Source organism: Rattus norvegicus, chromosome 2, assembly GCF_021556685.1.
Source record: "Rattus norvegicus strain SHRSP/BbbUtx chromosome 2, alternate assembly SHRSP_T2T, whole genome shotgun sequence".
In the NCBI taxonomy this organism is placed as follows: Eukaryota; Metazoa; Chordata; class Mammalia; order Rodentia; family Muridae; genus Rattus; species Rattus norvegicus.
The window spans coordinates 159,846,540-159,869,382 of NC_141535.1; the positions used below are offsets into that span (position 1 = coordinate 159,846,540).

The 22,843-nt window shown below is 37.0% G+C and overlaps 1 long non-coding RNA gene across 2 annotated transcripts in view; it reads left to right on the top strand.

Moving 5' to 3' along the window:
- The window catches only part of LOC147996301 (uncharacterized), a 425,118-nt gene that overhangs the window by 394,520 nt on the left and 7,755 nt on the right, over positions 1-22,843 (top strand). Inside the window, exon 5 of one of the 2 annotated variants that reach the window (XR_015671867.1) lies at positions 18,212-21,559. The exons of the other annotated variant lie outside the window; for it this stretch is intronic. This is a non-coding gene — a long non-coding RNA (uncharacterized LOC147996301). Of the gene's footprint in view, positions 1-18,211; positions 21,560-22,843 lie in introns of those variants that run through there. 2 annotated transcript variants of the gene reach the window in all.

Consider the following 22,843-nt stretch of genomic DNA (forward strand, 5'->3'; position numbering starts at 1 on the left):
TTAACTAGAGTATTTTTTTTAATTATTTACATTTCGAGTGTTATTCCCTTTCCCAGTTTCCAGGCAAACATCCACCTAATCCCTCCCCATCCTCCCCCCATTGCCGCCCTCCCCCCAGCAATCTAGTTCACTGGGGGTTCAGGCTTAGCAGGACCCAGGGCTTCCCCTTCCACTGGTGCTCTTACTAGGATATTCATTGCTACCTATGAGGTCAGAGTCCAGGGTCAGTCCATGTATAGTCTTTAGGTAGTGGCTTAGTCCCTGGAAGCTCTGGTTGCTTGGCATTGTTGTACATATGGGGTCTCGAGCCCCTTTAAGCTCTTCCAGTTCTTTCTCTGATTCCTTCAACGGGGGTCCTATTCTCAGTTCAGTGGTTTGCTGCTGGCATTTGCCTCTGTATTTGCTGTATTCTGGCTGTGTCTCTCAGGAGCGATCTACATCCGGCTCCTGTCGGCCTGCACTTCTTTGATTCATCCATCTTTTCTAATTAGATGGCTGTATATGTATGGGCCACATGTGGGGCAGGCTCTGAATGGGTGTTCCTTCTGTGTCTGTTTTAATCTTTGCCTCTCTAAAATTTCCTGAAAAAAACACCAATGGCTTATGCTCTAAGATCAAGAATCGACAAATGGGATCTCATAAAACTGCAAAGCTTCTGTAAGGCAAAGGACACTGTGGTTAGGACAAAACGGCAATCAACAGATTGGGAAAAGATCTTTACCAATCCTACAATGGATAGAGGCCTTATATCCAAAATATACAAAGAACTCAAGAAGTTAGACTACAGGGAGACAAATAAGCCTATTAAAAATGGGGTTCAGAGCTAAACAAAGAATTCACAGCTGAGGAATGCCAAATGGCTGAGAAACACCTAAAGAAATGTTCAACATCTGTAGTCATAAGGGAAATGCAAATCAAAACAACCCTGAGATTTCACCTCACACCAGTGAGAATGGCTAAGATCAAAAACTCAGGTGACAGCAGATGCTGGCGAGGATGGGGAGAAAGAGGAACACTCTTCCATTGTTGGTGGGATTGCAGACTGGTACAACCATTCTGGAAATCAGTCTGGAGGTTCCTCAGAAAATTGGACATTGAACTGCCTGAGGATCCAGCTATATCTCTCATGGGCATATAACCAAAAGATGCCCCAACATATAAAAAAGACACGTGCTCCACTATCTTCATAGCAGCCTTATTTATAATAGCCAGAAGCTGGAAAGAACCCAGATGCCCTTCAACAGAGGAATGGATACAGAAAATGTGGTACATCTACACAATGGAATATTACTCAGCTATCAAAAACAATGACTTTATGAAATTCGTAGGCAAATGGATGGAACTGGAAAATATCATCCTGAGTGAGGTAACCCAGTCACAGAAAAACACACATGTTATGCACTCATTGATAAGTGGCTATTAGCCCAAATGCTTGAATTACCCTAGATGCCTAGAACAAATGAAACTCAAGACGGTTGATCAAAATGTGAATGCTTCACTCCTTCTTTAAAAGGGGAACAAGTTCCCAAGACTTTTAACATGAAAGGGCGTTGAGATTTATCTAATGCTTTCTCCACACCTAATAAGTTTATTATGTGGGTTTTCTCTTTGAGTTTGTTTCTATAGTGGATTACATTGATGGATTTACATATATTGAACCAACCTTTGATCCCTGGGATGAAGCCTTCTTGATCATGATGGATGATTATTTTGATGTATTCTTAAATTCTGTTTGCAAGAATTTTATTGAGTATTTTTGCATCAATATCCATAAGGGAAATTTGTCTGAAGTTCTCTTTCATTGTTGGTTTAAGTATAAGCATAATTGTGGCTTCATAAAAGGGACTGGGTACTGTTCCTTTTGTTTCTATTTAGTGGGATAGTTTGGACAGTCTTGGAATTAGATCTTCTATAGAGGTCTGATAGAATGCTGCATTAAAGCCATTTGGTCCTGGTCTTTTTATGGTTGGGAATATTTTAATAACTATTTCTATTTCTTTAGAGCTTATGGAACTATTTAGATGGTTTATCTGACCCTGATTAAAATTTGTTACCTGGTATCTGTCTAGAAAATTGTCCATTTCTTTCAGATTTTCCAATTTTGATGAATATAGGCTTTTTAGTTTGATCTGATGATTTTTTAAAATTTACTAAGAGTCTATTGTTATGTCCCCATTTTCTTCTTTTTTTTATTAACTTGAGTATTTCTTATATACATTTCGAGTGTTATTCCCTTTCCCGGTTTCCAGGCAAACATCCCCCTAATCCCTCCCCCTCCCCTTCTTAATTGGTGTTCCCCTCCCCATCCTTCCCCAATTGCTGCCCTCCCCCCAGCAATCTAGGTCACTGGGGGTTCAGGCTTAGCAGGACCCAGGGCTTCCCCTTCCACTGGTGCTCTTACTAGGATATTCATTGCTACCTATGAGGTCAGAGTCCAGGGTCAGTCCATGTATAGTCTTTAGGTAGTGGCTTAGTCCCTGGAAGCTCTGGTTGCTTAGCATTGTTGTACGTATGGGGTCTCGAGCCCCTTTAAGCTCTTCCAGTTCTTTCTCTGATTCCTTCAACGGGGGTCCTATTCTCAGTTCAGTGGTTTGCTGCTGGCATTCGCCTCTGTATTTGCTGTATTCTGGCTGTGTCTCTCAGGAGCGATCTACATCCGGCTCCTGTCGGCCTGCACTTCTTTGCTTCATCCGTCTTGTCTAATTGGATGGCTGTATATGTATGGGCCACATGTGGGGCAGGCTCTGAATGGGTGTTCCTACTGTGTCTGTTTTAGTCTTTGCCTCTCTATTCCCTGCCAAGGGTATTCTTGTTCCTCTTTTAAAGAAGGAGTGAAGCATTCACATTTTGATCATCCGTCTTGAGTTTCATTTGTTCTAGGCATCTAGGGTAATTCAAGCATTTGGGCTAATAGCCACTTATCAATGAGTGCATACCATGTGTGTTTTTCTGTGATTGCGTTACCTCACTCAGGATATTTTCCAGTTCCATCCATTTGCCTATGAATTTCATAAAGTCATTGTTTTTGATAGCTGAGTAATATTCCATTGTGTAGATGTACCACATTTTCTGTATCCATTCCTCTGTTGAAGGGCATCTGGGTTCTTTCCAGCTTCTGGATATTATAAATAAGGCTGCTATGAAGATAGTGGAGCACGTGTCTTTTTTATATGTTGGGGCATCTTTTGGGTATATGCCCATGAGAGATATAGCTGGATCCTCAGGCAGTTCAATGTCCAATTTTCTGAGGAACTTCCAGACTGATTTCCAGAATGGTTGTACCAGTCTGCAATCCCACCAAAAATGGAGGAGTGTTCCTCTTTCTCCTCATCCTCGCCAGCATCTGCTGTCACCTGAGTTTTTGCTCTTAGCCATTCTCACTGGTGTGAGGTGAAATCTCAGGGTTGTTTTGATTTGCATTTCCCGGATGACTAAAGATGTTGAACATTTCTTTAGGTGTTTCTCAGCCATTCGGCATTCCTCAGCTGTGAATTCTTTGTTTAGCTCTGAACCCAATTTTTAATAGGGTTATTTGTCTCCCTGCGGTCTAACTTCTTGAGTTCTTTGTATATTTTGGATATAAGGCCTCTATCCGTTGTAGAATTGGTAAAGATCTTTTCCCAATCTGTTGGTTGCCGTTTTGTCCTAACCACAATGTCCTTTGCCTTACAGAAGCTTTGCAGTTTTATGAGATCCCATTTATCGATTCTTGATCTTAGAGCATGAGCCATTGGTGTTTTGTTCAGGAAATTTTTTTCCAGTGACCATGTGTTCCAGATGTTTCCCTAGTTTTTCTTCTATTAGTTTTAGTGTATCTGGTTTGATGTGGAGGTCCTTGATCCACTTGGACTTAAGCTTTGTACAGGGTGATAAGCATGGATCGATCTGCATTCTTCTACATGTTGGTTATGTCCCCATTTTCATTTCTGATTTTGTTGTTTTAGAAACTCTGTGCCCTCTGGTTTTTCTGGTTTATTGATCTTGTTTATTTTATCAAAGAACCATCTCCTGGTTTTTTTGATTTTGTGTATAGTTTTTTTTGTTTATACTTGGTTGACTTCAGCCAAGGTTCAACAATCAGGTTGATTGTTCCCTGCATTCTACTCCTCTTGCGTGTATTTGCTTATTTTTCTTCTAGAGCTTTTAGGTGTGCTGACAATTGAGTATATGATCAATTTTGGAGAAGGTACCATGAACTGCCGACAAGAATGTATATTCTTTTGTTTTAGGATGAAATGTTCTATAGATATGTCTTCAATTCATTCATTTCATATCTTCTGTTAGTTTCGTTGTGCTCTGTTTAGTTTTTGTTTCCATGATCTGTCCATTGCTGTGAGTGGCATGAAATCTCCCACTATTACTGTGTAAGGTTTAATGTGTGCTTTGAGCTCTAATAAGATTTATTTTATGAATGTAGGTGCCCTTGCTTTGGAGCATAGATATTTATGATTGAGAGTTCATCTTGGTGGATTTTTCCTTTGAATAACATGAAGCGTCTTTCCTTTCCTTTTTGGACAACATTTGTTTGAAAGTTGATTTTATTTGATATTAGAATGGCTACTGCAGCTTGTTTCTTCAGACCATTTGCTTGGAAAGTTGTTTTCCAGCCTTTTACTCTGAGGTAGTATTTTATTTGTCTCTAGGTGTGTTTCCTGTATGCAGCAAAACACAGGGTCCTCTTTACGTATCCAGTCTGGTAGTCTATGTCTCTGTATTGGGGAATTGAGCCCACTGATGCTAAGAAATATTAAGGAATAGTTATTGCTGTTTCCTACTATTTTTATAGTTTAAGGTAGAATGTTAATGTGGCGCTCTCTCTCCCTCTCTCTCTCTCTCTCTCTCTCTCTCTCTCTTTGTTGCAAGAATATTACTTTCTTGGGGTAGTTTCCCTCATTGTGTTGGGTTTTCCATCTCTTATCCTTTGTAGAGCTGGATTTTTAGAACGATATTGTGTAAATTTGGTTTTGCCATGGAATATCTTGGTTTCTTAAAGTCCTCTATCATCATCATGAGATTTAATTTTAAATCCAAATCTTGATTTTCTGGTGTGTTTGGGTATCCAGTATTTGCTTTGGTGGGAGAACTGGGCTCTGATGATATCAAGTAGTCTTGGTTTTTGTTGCTTAGTTTCTTGGGTTTGCCTCTCACCATCTGGTTGTCTCTGGTATTAGCTGGTCTTGCTGCCTCTGACAGTGGCTTGACCCTCTTGGAAACCTGTGTGTCAACACTGCTTGAACACTGCTTTCTCCATGCAGGATCTGGGTACAGAGTGCAGTGGTACTGATTCAGCTTCATTGTACAGGCAGAAACCAGAAGGGTCCTCTCCCAGACTGATCCTGGGTTAGTGTGTCACAAGTTTATTTTAATATATATGATTTTTTCAAATTAGGTATTTAATTCATAGACAATTTCTAGTCCTATTAAAATGTATATGCATTTATCTTGATCTTTAATCAGACTCAGAAATTTTAGGTGAGACTTTGCAAATTGTTCAATATGGCACTTGTTTGCACAGGAGAAGAGTCTTTGATTGTGAGTGGGAAGTGAGTTAATTCACTTGAATCTGAGTGTATACCTATCGTAGGATGTATTTACTAGTAAGTCAGTATTTTAATATGAAAACATTTTGTTTATGTACCATACATTATTTCCCTTACTTTTAGTTTTTTTATTTCATGTTTGGATCCCTTACTTTTGTACTTTCTAAAAGTGAGTACCAATCTTTGTTAACCATTCTATGACTTTGACTCCTTAATTTCCCTCACAACCATTCAGTATTTGAAGTTCTTTTAAAATATGAATGTTAATATTTATCAATAATAAACCCATTTAAGTACGTAACAGATAAGCTTGACCTGTTAATTATAGATAAACTAAAATCATGTCTTAAAGAATAGTCAATGATACTGGAGTTGGCCATTTGTTTTTAACACTATTGGTAATGTAAAAGTGTGCATGTGCCCACACACCTGTGAGGGCACACACACAAAATTAACGTAAAATATTTCAGGTTTTAAGCAATTATTGAGTTCATTTTAAAAACCATTTTAGGTTTGAAAAGACATGCTTGGGCCTTCTAGCAGGCATTAGAGTCATGAATATTTGAGAACAATATAATCAGCCCTAGATTCAAAAACCACTTTCTCTGTGCCTCAGGTATATTAGCTTATTTATTTCTCAAAGTTAGTGTTTTTGCATCTTTGTTTATAAAAGAAGGGTGCTAAGGCACAGAATATTTATTTCTCAATGGCTTGGTAAAGTAGAGCAAATGTAGCTTCAGGCATCTGGTCTGATTTGAGTATATATTTTAGAAAAATGTCTTTGGAATATGCAGTGAGAAAATTTGATAATATTAACTAATGGTTCTCTTCTTTTTACCTATGTGGGCATATATATATATATATATATATACATATATATATATATATATATTCTATATTCCTAAATATAGGCTGTTGAGTACATATAATATTACTTGTATACATGCTTTCATGGTTGATCATTTGGGACTGAGATGTCAAATGTGTTCCTCTGTAGGGAGGACAACCTGTTCCACTCCACGCTTTATTCAGTTGCCTAGAGTTCTTTGTCTAAGATTGAGGCCTCCTGAGATTCTTTTTTTCTTATATGGTTTTGAGGTGGTCATGTTGGTAACACTTTACAAGTATAAGATCTAAGATGTACAGTGTATAAAGGAATGGTCTTAAGAGAGTTTCTGGGGTTGGGTGGAAGAGCTATGTTTCATCATTAAGCAAGGGCAATACAGAAGACTTGCTTGCAAACTAAAGGAGGACTCCCTTGTAATGAACAGGAGCTTTCTAGATCAGTGTAGAATGGCTAGGAAGAAGTGCCAGGAAGTTTTGGTATCAGATATCAAGTGAGATTCACAAGGGTGTGAGCATGGTGTGGAGTAGTCTTAGAGGAAGCACAGGGCAGTATAGGTACCAGATATGAAATGAGATTCATAAGCATGTGAAGCATGATAATAGTCACTGTCCTCATAGTGTCAGATTGATGTGGAGCTGCTAACACCATTGCACAACACCTGGCAGGGATTCTAGAACACACCAAAGCTGTAGTGGTGATGCTGGAAGACCCTCCTTAATAACCTTGGAATGTTCTATGTAAATTAACTGCACAACATGGACATAGAACCTTCCACTTTGACCATTTTGTATATTATATTTTGTTGTGTTTATACTTTATATTTATGTCTTACTTATTTAGATCTCAATTATATTCAACATGTAACTATAAGGAAACATTTATACAAATGCAGTTTTAAAAAATATAAAGATATTTCAATTATTATATTTGTTAAGAAATTGTGATTTATAGATCATTTGTATCCACTTCTATTCTTCATTCTTATGTCGTATGGTTTGCTTTTTCTTCTATGTGTAGTGGAAAGCACTATTTTTATTTATGACGTGAATTCAAACCATATTTTTATACAGTAAATGTGACTAATATATGTCTCACTAAAAACAGTAAAATTGAATTAACATTTATAAATACTCATACTTACATTAGGGACAATTTATAGAATGAATGCTGAATTATAAGTGTTCAATGAGGCAAGGAAAGATAAGGAAGAAACCAAATTTCATTGAAAATCATTGAAGGCATTGAAAGTGGAATGTCTGTGTTTAAGTATATTTAAGTTAATAATGAAAATGTACAAATTTTGAAAACTCAAATATAAATGTTTCACAATTTTGTTTTAAAACATAATTTTTGTGAATTAATTCTAAAATTTGTACCAACATGTAAAAGTCAAACCAAAGATTTCTCAAGGTTATTATGAAGAAAGAAAAGGAGAAATCTTTGAGGATTCAGAATGGGTTACTGGATGAAGTAATTTCTAACTTGTTAAATTTTGCAAATGTTTTCTCATCAAATATGTGGATTTTTTTCCCTTTATGGGATTAATTTTTATTTAGATTTTAAATGTTATTCCTTTTCCTGGTTTCTCTGACATAAGCCCCCTATTCCACCCACTTCCCTTTCTTCTATAAGGGTGTTCCCATCCCCATCCACACAATTCCCTACAAGGGAGGTCGACCTTGGCAGGACCAAGAGATTCTCCTTTCATTGGTGCCCAATAAGACCATCGTCTGCTACATATGCAGCTGGAACCATGGGTCAGTCTATGTATAGTCCTTGGGTAGTGGTTTAGTCCCTGGGAGCTCTGGTTGGTTAGCATTGTTATTCTTACGGGGTTGCAACCCTTTCAGCTCTTTCTCTAATTCCTCTCATGGGGATGCCATTCTCAGTTCAATGCTTTGCTGCTAGCATTCGCCTTTGTATTTGACATGCTCTGGCTGTGCCTCTCAGGAGACATCTATATACAGCTCCTGTCAGCATGTACTTTTTAGCTTCTTCAATCTTATCTAATTTTGTTGGCTCTATACATGTGGGCCACATGTGTCACAGGCTCTGAATGGTCATTCCTTCAGTCTCTGCTCCAAACTTTGCCTCCATATCCCCTCCAATGAATATTTTTGTTCCCCCTTTTAAGAATGAGTGAAGCATCTGCACTTTGGTCATCCTTCTTCTTGAACTTCATGTAGTCTATGAAATGTGTCTTGAGTAATTCAAGTTTTTGGGCTAATATCCAATTGTCAGTAAGTGCATACCTTGTATGTTTTTCTGTGATTGGGTTACCACACTCAGGTTGATATTTTCTAGTTCAATCCATTTGCCTATGAATTTCACGAAGTCATTGTTTTTGATAACTGAGTAGTACTCCATTTTATAGATGTACCACATTTACTGTATCCATTACTCTGTTGAAGAGCATTTGGGTTCTTTCCAGTTTATGGCTACTATAAGTGAGACTGCTATGAACATAGTGGAGTATGTGTCTTTGTTGTATGTTTGAGCATCTTTTAGTACCAGCAGTGGTATAGCTGGGTTCTCAGATAGTGGAATGTCTAATTTTCTGAGGCTCCTCTGGACTGATTTCCAGAGTGGTTTTACCAATTTGTAATCACAGCGACAATGGAGGAGTGTTCCACTTTCTCAACATCCTCTCAATAAGAAACCTGAGTTTTTTTATCTTACCTATTAAGACTGGTGTGAGGTGGAATCTCAGGCATTTTTTGATTTACATTTCCTTGATGACTAAGAATGTTAAACATTTCTTTATGTACTTCTCAGCCATTCTATATTCCTCAGATAAGAATCCTTTGTTTAGCTCAGTACCCCATTTTTATAGGGTCATTTGGATCTCTGGAGTCTAACGTCTTGAGTTCTTTGTATACGTTGGATATTAGCCCTCTATCAGATATAGGATTGGTAAAGAACTTTCCCCAAACTGTTGGTTACCATTTTGTCCTTAAGACAGTGTCCTTTGTGTTACCAAAGCTCTACAGTTTTATGAGGTCCCATTTGTCGATTCTTCATCTTAGAGCATAAGACTTTGGTGTTTTATTCAGAAAAATTTTTCCAGTGCCCATGTGATCGAGACTCCTTCCCACTTTTTCTTCTGTTAGTTCAAGTGTATCTGGTTTGATGTGGAGGTCCTTAATCCACTTGGACTTAAGCTTTGTATTCTTCTACATGCTGACCTTCAGTTGAACCAGCACGATTTGTTGAAAATGCTATCTTTTTTCCATTGGGTGGTTTTAGCCCCTTTGTCAAAGACTTTGACTATAGTTGTGTGGGTTCATTTCAGGGTCTTCAATCCTATTCCACTGATCTACCTGCCTGTCTCTGTACCAATACCAAACAGTTTTTATCACTATTGCTCTGTAATATCACTATTGCTTGAGGTCAGGGATGGTGATTCCTCAGATGTTCTTTTATTGTTGAGTATAGTTTTCACTATCCTAGGTTTTTTGTTATTCCAGATGAATTTGCAAATTACTCTTTCTAACTGTATGAAGAATTGAGCTGGAATTTTGAGGGGCATTTCGTTGAATCTATAGATTGATTTTTGCAAGAGGGTCATTTCTACTATATCAGTCCTGCCATTCCAAGATCATGGAAGATTTTTCCATCTTCTAAGATCTCAATTTCTTCCTTCAGGGACTTGAAGTTATTGTCATACAGATCTTTCGCTTGTTTTGTTAGAGTCACATCAAGGTATTTTATATTATTTGTAAGTATTGTCAAGGGTGCCATTTCTATAGTTTGTTTCTCAGCATGTTTGTCCTTTGAGTAGAGGAAGGCTACTGATTTGTTTGAGTTAATTTTATATCCAGCCCCTTTGAATATGTTGCATATCAGGTTGAGGCATTCTCTGGTGGAATTTTTGAGATCACTTAAGTATATTACCATATCATCTGCAAATAGTGATATTTTGACTTCTTCCTTTCCAATTTGGAACCCTTTACCCTCTTTTTGTTGTCTATTTACTCTGGCTAGGACCTAAAGTGCTATTTTGAACAGGTAGGGAGTAAGTGGGCAGCCTTGTCATTGATTTTAGTGTGATTTTTTTTCAAATTTCTCTCATTTAGTTTGTTGTTGGCTACTGATTTGCTGTATATTCCTTTTACTATGCTTAGGTATGGTCCATGAATTCCTGATTTTTCCAAGACTTTTATTATGAAGGAGTTTTGAATTTTTTCTAATAATTTCTCACCATCTAAAGAAATGATAATGTGGGTTTTCTTTCTTTGAGTTTGTTTATATGTATGGATTATGTTTATGGATTTCCATGTATGGAACCATCCCTTCATCACTGGGATGAAGCCAACTTGATCATGGTGAATGATCTTTTTGATGTATTCTTTGATTTCGTTTGCAAGAATTTTATTGAGTATTTTTGCAACAATATTCATCAGGGAAATTGGTCCGAAATTCTCTTTCTTTGTAAGTTTTTTGTGTTTTAGGTATAAGCTGAATTGTGGCTTCAAAGAACAAACTGGATAGTGTTCCTTCTGTTTCTATTTCATGGAACAGTTTGAAGAGTATTAGTTCTTCTTTTAAGGTCTGATAGAATTATGCCCTAAACCCAACTGGTCCTGGGCTTTTTTCTTTTCTTTTCTTTTCTTTTCTTTTCGTTTCTTCTTTTTTTTGTAGGGAGACTTTTTATGACTGCTTCTATTTCTTTTGGGGCTATGGGACTGTTTAAAAAGTTTGTCTGATTCTGACTTAACTCTGGTACCTGATATCAGTCTAGAAAATTGTCCATTTCATCCAGATTTTCAAAGAACACACGTGGCATACACTCACTGATAAATGGATATTATCCCAAAAGCTTGCAATACCCAAAATACAATTCACATACCATATGAGGTTCAAGAAGAAGGAAGACCAAAATATGGATGCTTCAGTCCTTCCTATAAGGGGGAGCAAAATACTCAGGGGAGGAAATGCAGGGACAAAGAGTTTAGTACAGACTGAAGGAAAGGCCATCCATAGACTGCTCCACCAATCCCAGATACTATTGCTAATACCAAGAAGTACTTGCTCACAGGACCCTGATATGGATGTCTCCTGAGAGGCTCTGCCAGAGCCTTACTGATACAAATGAATATGCTTGCAGCTAACCATCAGAATGTGCATGGGGACCACAATGGAGGAGTTGGAGAAAAGACTGATGAAGGTGAAAGGGTTTGCCACCACATAGGAAGAATAACAATATCAACCAATCAGACCACTCAGAGATCCTAGGGAACCAACCAAAGAGTACCCCATGGCTCTAGACACATATATAGCAGAGGATGAAATTGTCTGGCATCAATAGAAGGAAAAACCCTGTTCCTGTGAAAGCTCATTTCCACATTGTACGCGAATGCCAGGGTGTTGAAGTGACAGTGGGTGGGTGGGACATGTGCATCATAATATATGTAAGGGAGGTGGTTATTGGAGAGAGGGCAACCGAGAAAGGGGATAACATTTTGAATATAAATACATATACTATCCAATAAAAATTACCTTTGAGGGGGTGTCTAGGAACATTTATGATCATAAATCAATCAGTGTGACACTGGTAAAGTAAAGTCTGAGACAGCCTGTGATTTTCTCTTTTCTTGTCTATTCCGTCATTTCCATCATCAAACCTTTCAAATACTTATGAAAGGAAGAACCACCTTAAGCATCTGACATTAAATTATATCGATTGGCTACCACTTTCCAGAGTCACAACTTAAGATGTGTTTTGTTTGATAACTCATAAATCATTTACAGCTTGAATTTATTCAGGCTCGGTCATTCTTCTTAGAATCCTGCCTCATTTTTCAGTGGTCATTTGTTTTTTTAAAATGCATCTGAAAGACATAATATTGATGTCTACATCCCTCTTTATTTCATTTTCACTTTTCAGTGTAAAATGTAGTGTAAAAGCAAAATGTAGGGATTTGGTAATGGTTTTTTACTGTTTTCATTGTTTTTAGAGAGAGAAATGTTCCAAATTTGTATTCCCCAAAAAAATTATCATCAAAAATTATAAAATGTGTTTTGATAAAACTGGACATATGTAGAATAAATTTTCTTATAAAATTGCAAACATAGAAAATAGAGAAAAATCTTCCTGATAAAAAAGATGAGATTTTTCATAAAAATTGAAGGCATATATCAAAAAAATTCTGAATATATTGAAGATATATTATACAACACACAGACTATAAAACGTTTCACAAAAAGAAAGGCCCCACTTAGGATGATTCAGTGTTCAATCTCACTTAGAACGGGGAACAAAATAATCACAGAAGACAGAGGGAAGGAGATATTTATGTAGGAGAGGGTAGTGTGAGTGAAAAGGCTGGCAAGACAAGGAATTAGTGGTGATAGGAGGGAAGCCCAAGGGGCCAGGAAAATGAATATGTCCAACTACCATGTAGATTCCGTGGTGGGGAACCTCTAGAAAGTCCCTGAGGTGTGAGGCATTCCCAGGTCTCAAAATGGGTAATCTTATATGAAATGCCCAACAGTAGGTAGATAGAACCTAAAGGGTCTAATTCCAGTAGGCATACAGGGATTCCCCAGAGGAGGGGTGGGGTACCCAACCCACCTTCTAAGTTTCTGACTTAGAATTGTTTCTGTCTAAAATAAATAAAGGGACAAAATAATGAATCAAAGACTGAAGGAAAGGCAAAACAGTGACCATTCCAACTTTGGATCCATTCCATTAGTGGGCACTGAACCCTGACACCATTACTCCTGCTATGTTATGCTTGCAACCAGGAGTCTAGCATGACTTTTCTGTGAGAAGCTGTAACAATCAACAACTGAGACAGATGTAGATACATATAGTCAAGCATTTGAATGAAGTTAGGGATTCCTATGTAAGTATGAGGGGAAAGTTGAAGTTGCTAAAGTGTAAACTAACCTGTATCCCTGGAATCTTCCAGAGACTAAGTCACCAACAATGGCTTATGCCCTAAGATCAAGGATTGACAAATGGGATCTCATAAAACTGCAAAGATTCTGTAAGGCAAAGGACACTGTTGTTAGGACAAAATGGCAACCAACAGATTGGGAAAAGATCTTTACCAATCCTATAACTGATAGGGGGCTTTTATCCAAAATATACAAAGAACTCAATAAGTTAGACTACAGGGAGACAAATAACCCTATTAAAAGATGTGATTCAGAGCTAAACAGAGAATTCACAGATGAGGAATATTGAATGGCTGAGAAACACCTAAAGAATTGTTCAACATCTTTAGTCATAAGGGAAATGCAAATCAAAACAACCCTGAGATTTCACCTCACACCAGTGAGAATGGCTAAGATCAAAAACTCAGTTGACAGCAAATGCTGGCAAGGATGTGGAGAAAGAGGAACACTCCTCCATTGTTGGTGGGATTACAGACTGGTACAACCATTCTGGAAATCAGTCTGGAGGTTCCTCAGAAGATTGGACATTGAACTACCTGAGGACCCAGCTATACCTCTCTTGGGCATTTACCCAAAAGATGCCACAACATATAACAATAATTTAGAGAATTTATGCCCCAGGGAAGGGAGATGGCAGAGGCTTCGGGTTGGAGCTCTACCATAGAGGGAAAAGGGACAGGGGAGGTACAAAAGCCCGGGAACACAGAAGGGGAGGGCGACCTTTGGAATATAAATAAATTAAATAATAGAAAACTAAGGCTAAAACTAAAAATTAAAAAAAATAAATCATAAAATAAGGATTGTGTATATGGTTATACAAAATTATCCTTTCAAGGTAAATAGCACATAAGCAAAAACTACAAGTATAGATGGAATAGTTGAATACACTAGCTTATACACATTTATCCGAAAAAAATCAGTGTCAGATAATCATGCTACAATCCACAGACTCAGAGGGGCTAAGTAACAAGGAGGTTCCAAGGCGGTATGTATGGATCTCCCTGGAAGGGGAAATAGGATAGGTTTTGTAGTTAAAGTTGGAGCAAATGGAAGTGGAAACAGGGGTCAGGCTGTGGGAGGATAGAAGGAAAGTATATTGGAAGAGAAGACTCTAATTGGGGTATTTGGGACATTTTAGGGTTGAGATTGAAACCAACTGTAATGGAAATTCCCTGGAAATAATAGAGTAACCCTTGTGAAGACTCCTAGTAATAAGGATTACATAACATTTACTGGAGACACCATCTTCCATAACCAGTTAAGGCTCTGAGAAGCGAGACTTTGACATCAAGCCAGACAACATAAATTTGACTTACAATCTTTGCTGCCTGCAAGAAATGCTGGGCCAATGATGACACAGAACTCATGTGAACGGCCAAGTAATGAGAGAAGTTGTCCATGTCTGACATGGCCTGGAAGGCTAGAAACCAGAGGCAGAACTGCCTAGAATGAAACAGAGAGAAAGGAGGAGAGAGAGAGAGAGAGAGAGAGAGAGAGAGAGAGAGAGAGACAGAGAGACAGAGAGAGACAGAGAGAGAGAGAGACAGAGAGACAGAGAGACAGAGAGAGACAGAGACAGAGAGACAGAGAGACAGAGAGACAGAGAGAGAGACAGAGACAGAGAGAGACAGAGACAGAGAGACAGAGAGACAGAGAGACAGAGAGACAGAGAGAGTAAAAAGAAAGAAAAAAGGAAAAGGTCATCAGAGGATTTTTGTCATCAAGCAACCGATGGAAACCGATGTAGAGACCCAGAGCCAAATACCATGTGGAACCTCTCAGAAGATGGGTAAAAGGAATTGTTGGAACTAGAAGGGTCAAGGAAACCATGACAACAATGCCTAGAGGATTAACTAAGCAGGGCTCATAGGGGCTCACACACACTGAAGCAACAGACATGGACTCTGTACTGATCTGAAATAAACCCTTTGCACATATCTTATGTTTGAGTAGCTTGCTGTTCTTTTGTATCTCCTCAAAATGAGAGTAGGGTGTCTCTGACTCTTTTGACTGCTCTTAATGCCATTTTCTTCCCAGTGGGTTGCTGTTTCCAGCTTTGCTATGAGGGCTTGTGCCCAATTTCATAGTATCTTGTTAGGCTATGTTTGGTGGATACCTCTGTGTATGTGGAGGACAGGGACTGAATACCTATCTTCTGGCTTCTCGTAGAAGTGCACTGAATGATTTCTATACTCTTAGCTAGAGTTATTAAGAACAATTGAATGTTATGGTTAAGTCTTAAAATTTTTAAATAGGGCAGAAACTTTTAGCATTAAGTGAAACAACAACAACAACAACAACAACAACAACAACAACAACAACAACAAAAGCCAACCAAACAAAGAACAAAACAAAAAAAGAACAAAAACTCCTCTCATAATCTCACAGAAAGAGGAGTCTGTTTTGAAGTTGATATAATGTGTATGGTTCTCCAGGAGAAAAGTTGTAGTTAATGTGTAAACATTATTGCATGTATTTCGATCCCTTTATTTGGTCTTGAATTTGATCAGCTGCTTTTATTTCCTGTAAATGTTGAAAGCAAACAATCTGTAGACAGTCATGCTTGAAAGGACTGGTTTGCTCCAATCAGTGTTTCCCATGCTTCACCTGAGGATAACAGTGTTAGCCAAAAGGCAGAAGAGTGGAACCTGTACTGGAAAGTACCTGAAACTCTGCAGAAGTATTGTTTCAAGGAGGATAAAATCACAAATAGAAATACTTCTTCCATTTTGTATTAGAGCATGTTGGTAATTTTTTTTCAAGACTAAAACCCCTAATTCTGGTCAAGAAGTTGAAGGTTGTCAATTATGAGAGAAAATTCCCTCTGAATTATGACATGTATTTTAAACTATGTTTAATTATTTTCATAATTGGACCCTTTGTAAATTCTTAATTCTGAGTCTTAATGCCTTTAATTATAAAGACTCTCATCTGCCTTCGAATATTTTCATTCCTGCTGACACTTATTTCTCTTGGAGGTGATGATGATAGAACCTATTTATTAATTTTTAATACCAAAATATCATTCTTAGATTAGTTACATGGTATTTTATTAATAGCAATCCTACTGTGCTGAATTCCTTTCTGCAAATAAGAAGAGGTCACATCTTTATCCTATATTAGTCTCACATTATTGTGATGAAATGCTAGAGGAAAATCAACTTACAATAGGAAAGATTTATTTTTCCTCATGGTCTCATAGATTTAGTCTATATTTGCTTGACTTTACCTGATGTTGGTCCCGGTATGAGGGAACATATTGTAGAGTGACCCTCACGAAGTGGAAGTATGGAAGCAAAGAAAGAGAGGAAGCGATGAAGGTCTCCGAAATTCTTTCAAGAACATGCAATGACAATTCCAACTTTCATTAGCCTATTTTTCTGTTAATTATCACAGTGTTCAGGCAGGTAATTGAGCCTTTATCAGTCGGGCCTCAGGAGATACTTCCGATCCAAACTGTGGACTTTGAAAAGTCAATGTTAAGTGTCTTTAGAATTAGGTTAATCAGTGATAAATGAACTTTAGATAAAGACTATGGAAACCATTTAATCATGGGATTAAGTAGCTATGAACACCAACACTGCCTCAGTGAAGTGTTAAATAAAGTGCTTTGACCACTAAATGCTTTAGCTAAGTAGCTCCTAGAAAATGTATGTATTCTATTGCCTTGGTAAGATCTCAGTCTATTTTTATGCATATTATTTTGGGAAATATAACAGTGGTAGAGCAATGAGAGGAAAACAAGCATGATGAGGAAAAGAAAGAGGCATTGTGTAGCAGAATTAAAATGTATAAATAAGCATTTGAATATAAAATGTTCCCGTGAAGGAAATAAATGACATTAACCAGTTCATTTATCAAGAAAAATACCCCAGCATGTCAAAAGAGCATATTAATAAATATGACTTTAAAATGGGGATCCAGGATTTGAGAGAGGAAATGAGGGCTAATAACTCATGTATTGTCAACAACAAAAATGCCTTTTATATTGCATGATATTTCACCAGATGTCCTAAATTTATCTAGAAGTGGAAATGGCATTGACTCTTGTCACTAAATAGTATAATTTTAATAAATAGAGAGCAAAAATAGAATAAATAGAATAAATGCTAAACTGTTCTCAGGAGGAGAAATTAACTTTCATACAATGAAATCATTTATAAAATGATGCTATAATTATTCAAAGACTCTTTGAAAGATCATGTCATTTGTTTCCTAACACCCTAACATGAAAATAGAAGTTCTGTGTTTGATTGTCTTTGAAGCAACATCTGCGTCAAATTTAAGATCTAAAACTTAATGATGGCAGGAAGTATACCATACCCTTATACTCTGGAACAATAGCACAATGGTTTCTAGAAGGATGTGGCCCACGTATATCTCTTACATAGAAGATGAAAAATGTTTTTATAAAATGTTCTCATATAAATAGGCTCCAAATTCATAAACATGTGTGTGTGTGTGTTTGATTTCATTTTTTTTAAATCCAGATTTTATTCCCCTCATGGTCCACCCTCCAACTGTTCCACATCCCATCCCTCCTCCTCTCCCCTGTCATTAGGAGAATGTCCCCACCCTCCACCCCTCACCCCACAAGGCCTCTACATTTCCTGGGGCCTCCAGTCTCTTGAAGTTTAAGTGCATCTTTTCTGACTGAACCCAGACCCGGTAGTCCTCTGCAGTATATCTGTTGGGAGCCTCATATCAGCTGGTTCATGCTGTCTGGTGGTGATTCAGGGTCTGAGAGATCTCAGGTATCCAGGTTAATTAAGACTGCTGGTCCTCCTACAGAGTGCCCTATAGTGGGGAAAGGAAACTTGTAAAGTTTCTCCAGGAGAAAAAGACAACAGGGCAATAAGTGAGGGATGGGGTTGCCATTCCACAGTCAAAACTCTGACCCATAAATGTTCCTGTCTGAAAGAACTGCAGGGATGGAAATGGAGAAGAACCTGAGGAAAAGAAGGTCCAGCAGCAGGCCCATAATGGGATCCAGCTCAAGGGGAAACCTCAAGGACTAACACTATTACTGAAGTTATGGAGCGCTCATACAAAGGGACCTTTCATGATTGCCCTCCAAAAGACCCAACACACAGCTGAAAAAGTCAGATGCAGATATTTGCACCCAACCAATGAACAGAAGCTGCTGACCCCTGTGGTTGAATTAGGTAAAAGCTGGAAGAAGCTGAAGTAGAGATGGTTTTATTTTGTTTTCTTATTTATTTTTTTTCTGGAGGAGTGCATATTGAAATGGCACCTTTTTAAAAGGAACTTAAAGTTGTGTAAGTAAGGTAAGAGGATCCAGAGAATTTTGGGAGAGGGAAAGAATATGATCAAAGTGTGCTGAATTTTCAAATTGGTTTAAGTAATAAAAATACAATAAGAAGAAGAGTAGATTTTTTTAAATCACCTTTCCCTAACAATGTGTAACAGGATAGTGGATAACCAAATGTTCTTTACTCATTCAAAAGTTTTATTGAGAAAATAAAATCAAGTCAGGAATACTTTAAGAACACACATTTTCTTTATACCATTGTTTTATTGGATTGATAATTTGAAAAGTGTTAAGTTTTTATATTTTAGTGTAGTAACAAGTTCAGTGTAACTTTTGGTAAAGGAACAAGTTTGAGTCCCATTATATGGGGTATTATACATAAAGAAAAAGTGGGAATGGAAAGTAGATTTCCATTTAGACTATGAAAAATCAAGAGATTGCCAAAAATAATGGAGAGATTAGTCAATATAGCATCAATGATGAGATCATGTCATGATTCTAAAACATACTTTATAACTCTCAAATGTGAAGGTGTGAGGTCAAATGATGATAGCAGATATTTAAGTTAAACAGGGCACATCAAACTGAATAAAAGTCCAGAATGTTCTGAGTGCACTTGGGCAAGTGTGGATGTTTACAAAGATTTATAGGCAATTCCACATGGTAAATGTGGCATGATTAGATTTTCGAGAAACCTGATGTATGGAATACCTTATATATTACAGGTTGACCTCACACACACAGATAACCCAGAATGATTTCGAACTCCTGTTTCTCCTGCATCCATCTCCAAATGCAGTGGTTACATAGTATGGACTACTGTGCCCAGTTAGGCATTGTCCATAGGATTTTAAACGTGGGAAGCAAGCAGTCTACAACTTGAGCTACATCTACAACTATATAGGAAGCTTAATACAAAAGCAAATCAGTGAAAATTTGTAAGCAAATGTTTAACATACTTTTTTCATATTCTAACATTATTTTGTTTTCAAATTTAATGAGATTTTTAATAAACACTTTACAGTAAGCAGTCCATGTACTTTGCTTCTAGGGATGGCAACTGTGTTGCTTGTTAATTGATGGGGTTTAATTGTATCTTTTTATCAAATATACAAGTAATTTTAAATAGGTATTTATTACATTAAATATATAAATTATTTGACTTTAAAATAATCTTATACATTGGTATACATGTAATATTAACTGTAAAATATAAACCATGAAAAGTAAATAATGCTTCATTTAGCATATTATCATAGGTACATGACAGACATGGGAAACAACAGAAGATAGAAGAACATCTAAGTCCTACCATTAAATCCAGTGTTCTAAGAATAAGTTACTGATTAAGGTGAGGATGGTGAAGAAGAACCTGGAATATGCCGCATCATAGTCAGCATCATGATTTCACAAAGCATGAATCAAAACTGAAGAAAAATTAAGAACGGTGGATTTGTAAAAATGAATTTGTGTAGAGTCATCAAAAGTGTCAATATGTCAGCATGAGTCCATACGGAATACATTAAGTCACAGTCAGAACTCCGATCTCAAAATACCAGTGCAAACAGTCTAGATGTGTTTGTTATGTGAAAAATAGGCCAGGTTGATGATGTCTTAATTTTACTAATCATAATTGTCTTACTGCTCATAATACAAAGAGGAATAGAGTCTAAATACTGGCATTACAGGGTAATTCAAGTAAATGCATTAATGGAAGAATACCTAAAGTCTTCTTTCAGTAGCAACTTCTAAATACAAACGACACAATTATCTGTAAAAATCACCAGTTTTTCTTAGAACCCCCAGTTCTAAGAAAGTACACATTTGTCTGATAACTTCTACAAAAGCTACATAGAACCTAGAAAACAAATACATAAAAAACTAGCAAATTCTTTAACATATTATTTAAAGCAATACATTGTACCAAACTATGTTTGCCTTGCTAACAATAGTATTTTATTGATAGGTATGCCTACTTCAACAGTACCTAATCTCCAACTAGGAAGCCAAAGACACTCTAAGGTTTTGTTTGACTGTGTCTTTCCTTTCTTTAAATATATAAATCAAGAAGCATTTATATATGAGTCACCATGGCATAATTTTTAGATCTATGATCCTGAAAGGGTTAATAATTATGTACTATAAAAGACATGAAAAATATTTACAGTTTCTATTTGATGAAGCATAACTTGCCATTCTGGTATTTTAAAGTAAAATAGACCTAGCTTGTGTCTACATTCTGAACTACAAACATTTAGTAGAGATTTCCGTTTATATGAAGGAAACATCATCCTGTCCAATCAAGGTCCAGACTTCTTTCTCTGCACTCTAAGAGGGACATTTTGTTCTTGTTTTACTGAGCATTCTCTAGCATCATGTCCTTCTGTCTCTTTTAAAGGTCACCAACTTTAATAAATACTCATTGTACTTTCAACATATTTGAGCTGTAATTTCACAAGGAATACTAGATGTTCCAATTGATGTCCTGACTTACATGGGGTTGTGTTGAGTTGGGTGAAAAACATCTGGAAATTCAAAATTTAGCATTTGCATCTATCCATACAATATTGTTCTTTTCATGCCTATAAATTGATGGCTATTATAGAAAACGTTTTGGAATGCCTTATGGAATTCTAACATACTTACCATTTTCTTTATCTTTCATTGAAAACACATGAAATGGATATTCATGCTTCAGTATCAGATCAAAGTTAAGTGAAAGCTGTCTTTCTTTCTCCCCACATTTACATATATGCACATGTATGTTGGTGGTAAATACAAAGTTTTACTTCTTATTGATACTTCATTATTTTTTATTTATAAAATAAAAGGAAAAATCTTACAAATCTTCCATTTTAGATACATGTATGGATTATTAATATTGTTCTTCAGATTTTGTTCAGTATGGTTTGGGTTATAAATATTCTGTATACCAGTATGTATAATTGTTTCAATTGCTTCACAAGAGATTATAATCTTATTCTGAGGAAAAACTTTATTTTTCTCTTGGTGTATTCTTGGGGAAGTGCATTATTAAGATAATGGTCCCCCACAACAACATGGCTTTCTGAGATCAGCAAAAAAAATGGGGACTCACTCTGTTAGCTTCCCTGAGTAGAACCTGTCTTTGTGTGGAGAGTGTCAGTCAACACAGAGGGTTGCCCTTGTCTGAAAAGTGACCTTGTACAAAGCTGTCTGCAAGACTGTATAACTCAGCACACAAGTATATTGTTCTGGCTCCCCACGCACATGAAAACTAGGTGCTGTATTATAGCCAATCAGCCCTTCCCACTTGCTTGATGCTATGACCAGTTATCCCTTTCCACCCATACATCCTAAAAGCCCTTATATACCCTATCCGGGAACAAACAAGTAGACTCACTTAACCATAGTGCTCTCCAAAAGTTATTCTGTACATACTCAAGGCAGTGTGAAACCTGTTCCTGCTTCTGTTCTTTTTGTCCTCTCAGGTTGGTGGCCACTGCCTTCCAGAAGAAAGGGAATGACGCCACACATTGTGACATGACATGCAAAATAATGATCTTCGTCGCTGGCTCCTAAGCTGCTAGAATTCTTAAACCACTTATACTGTAATTATATTTTATAGACACTGAAATAGCCCATACACATGCACATTTATATAAATGAACACAGTGTTTTCAGTGGCCCTAAGACTTTATCAGCAGGCTGCCATAATCTGGGCTTTGTGAATTGTACCCTATCTTTTAAGCTGGCACCAGTTTTGTGAATGCTATTGTTGCTTGCCAGTTACAAAATATCTGGAGTTCAGTCACTGTTGTTTTGAGACTAGAATGACACTGACATGTTTTGTAACTTAAACATTTCTAAATTATGGTTCAATAAATCGATTTACAACTGGCAGCAAATCTGAGGAAATACTTAGGCAAAGTTTGATTTTTCCAAATAAAGGAACAATGCTTTACCAATAACAATGTTTTTATCACCTACAAAAGAGTGAACTGGCTTTTCTCTTGGGAGCTTGATTTCCTCTAAATCACAATGAGATAAAGCATTCAGATTTGGACAGAAGAAAAGATTCAGTTTTGCCTTTCTTTTAAGTCTCGGTGCTTTAAATTCTCAGTAACTGAAAGTCCTCCCTGTTTATGATTTAAAGTTTTCCTTTTAAGTCGTTATGAATTAGAAGCCCAAAGAAATAATGACAATCCTGGTCCAGAACTTTAATTATTTGCAGTTTTTGAAGATGGATGAGAGAGTTTATTCGGCACTGCAGAATTCTGATAGGGTCTATGTAGAGAGAGA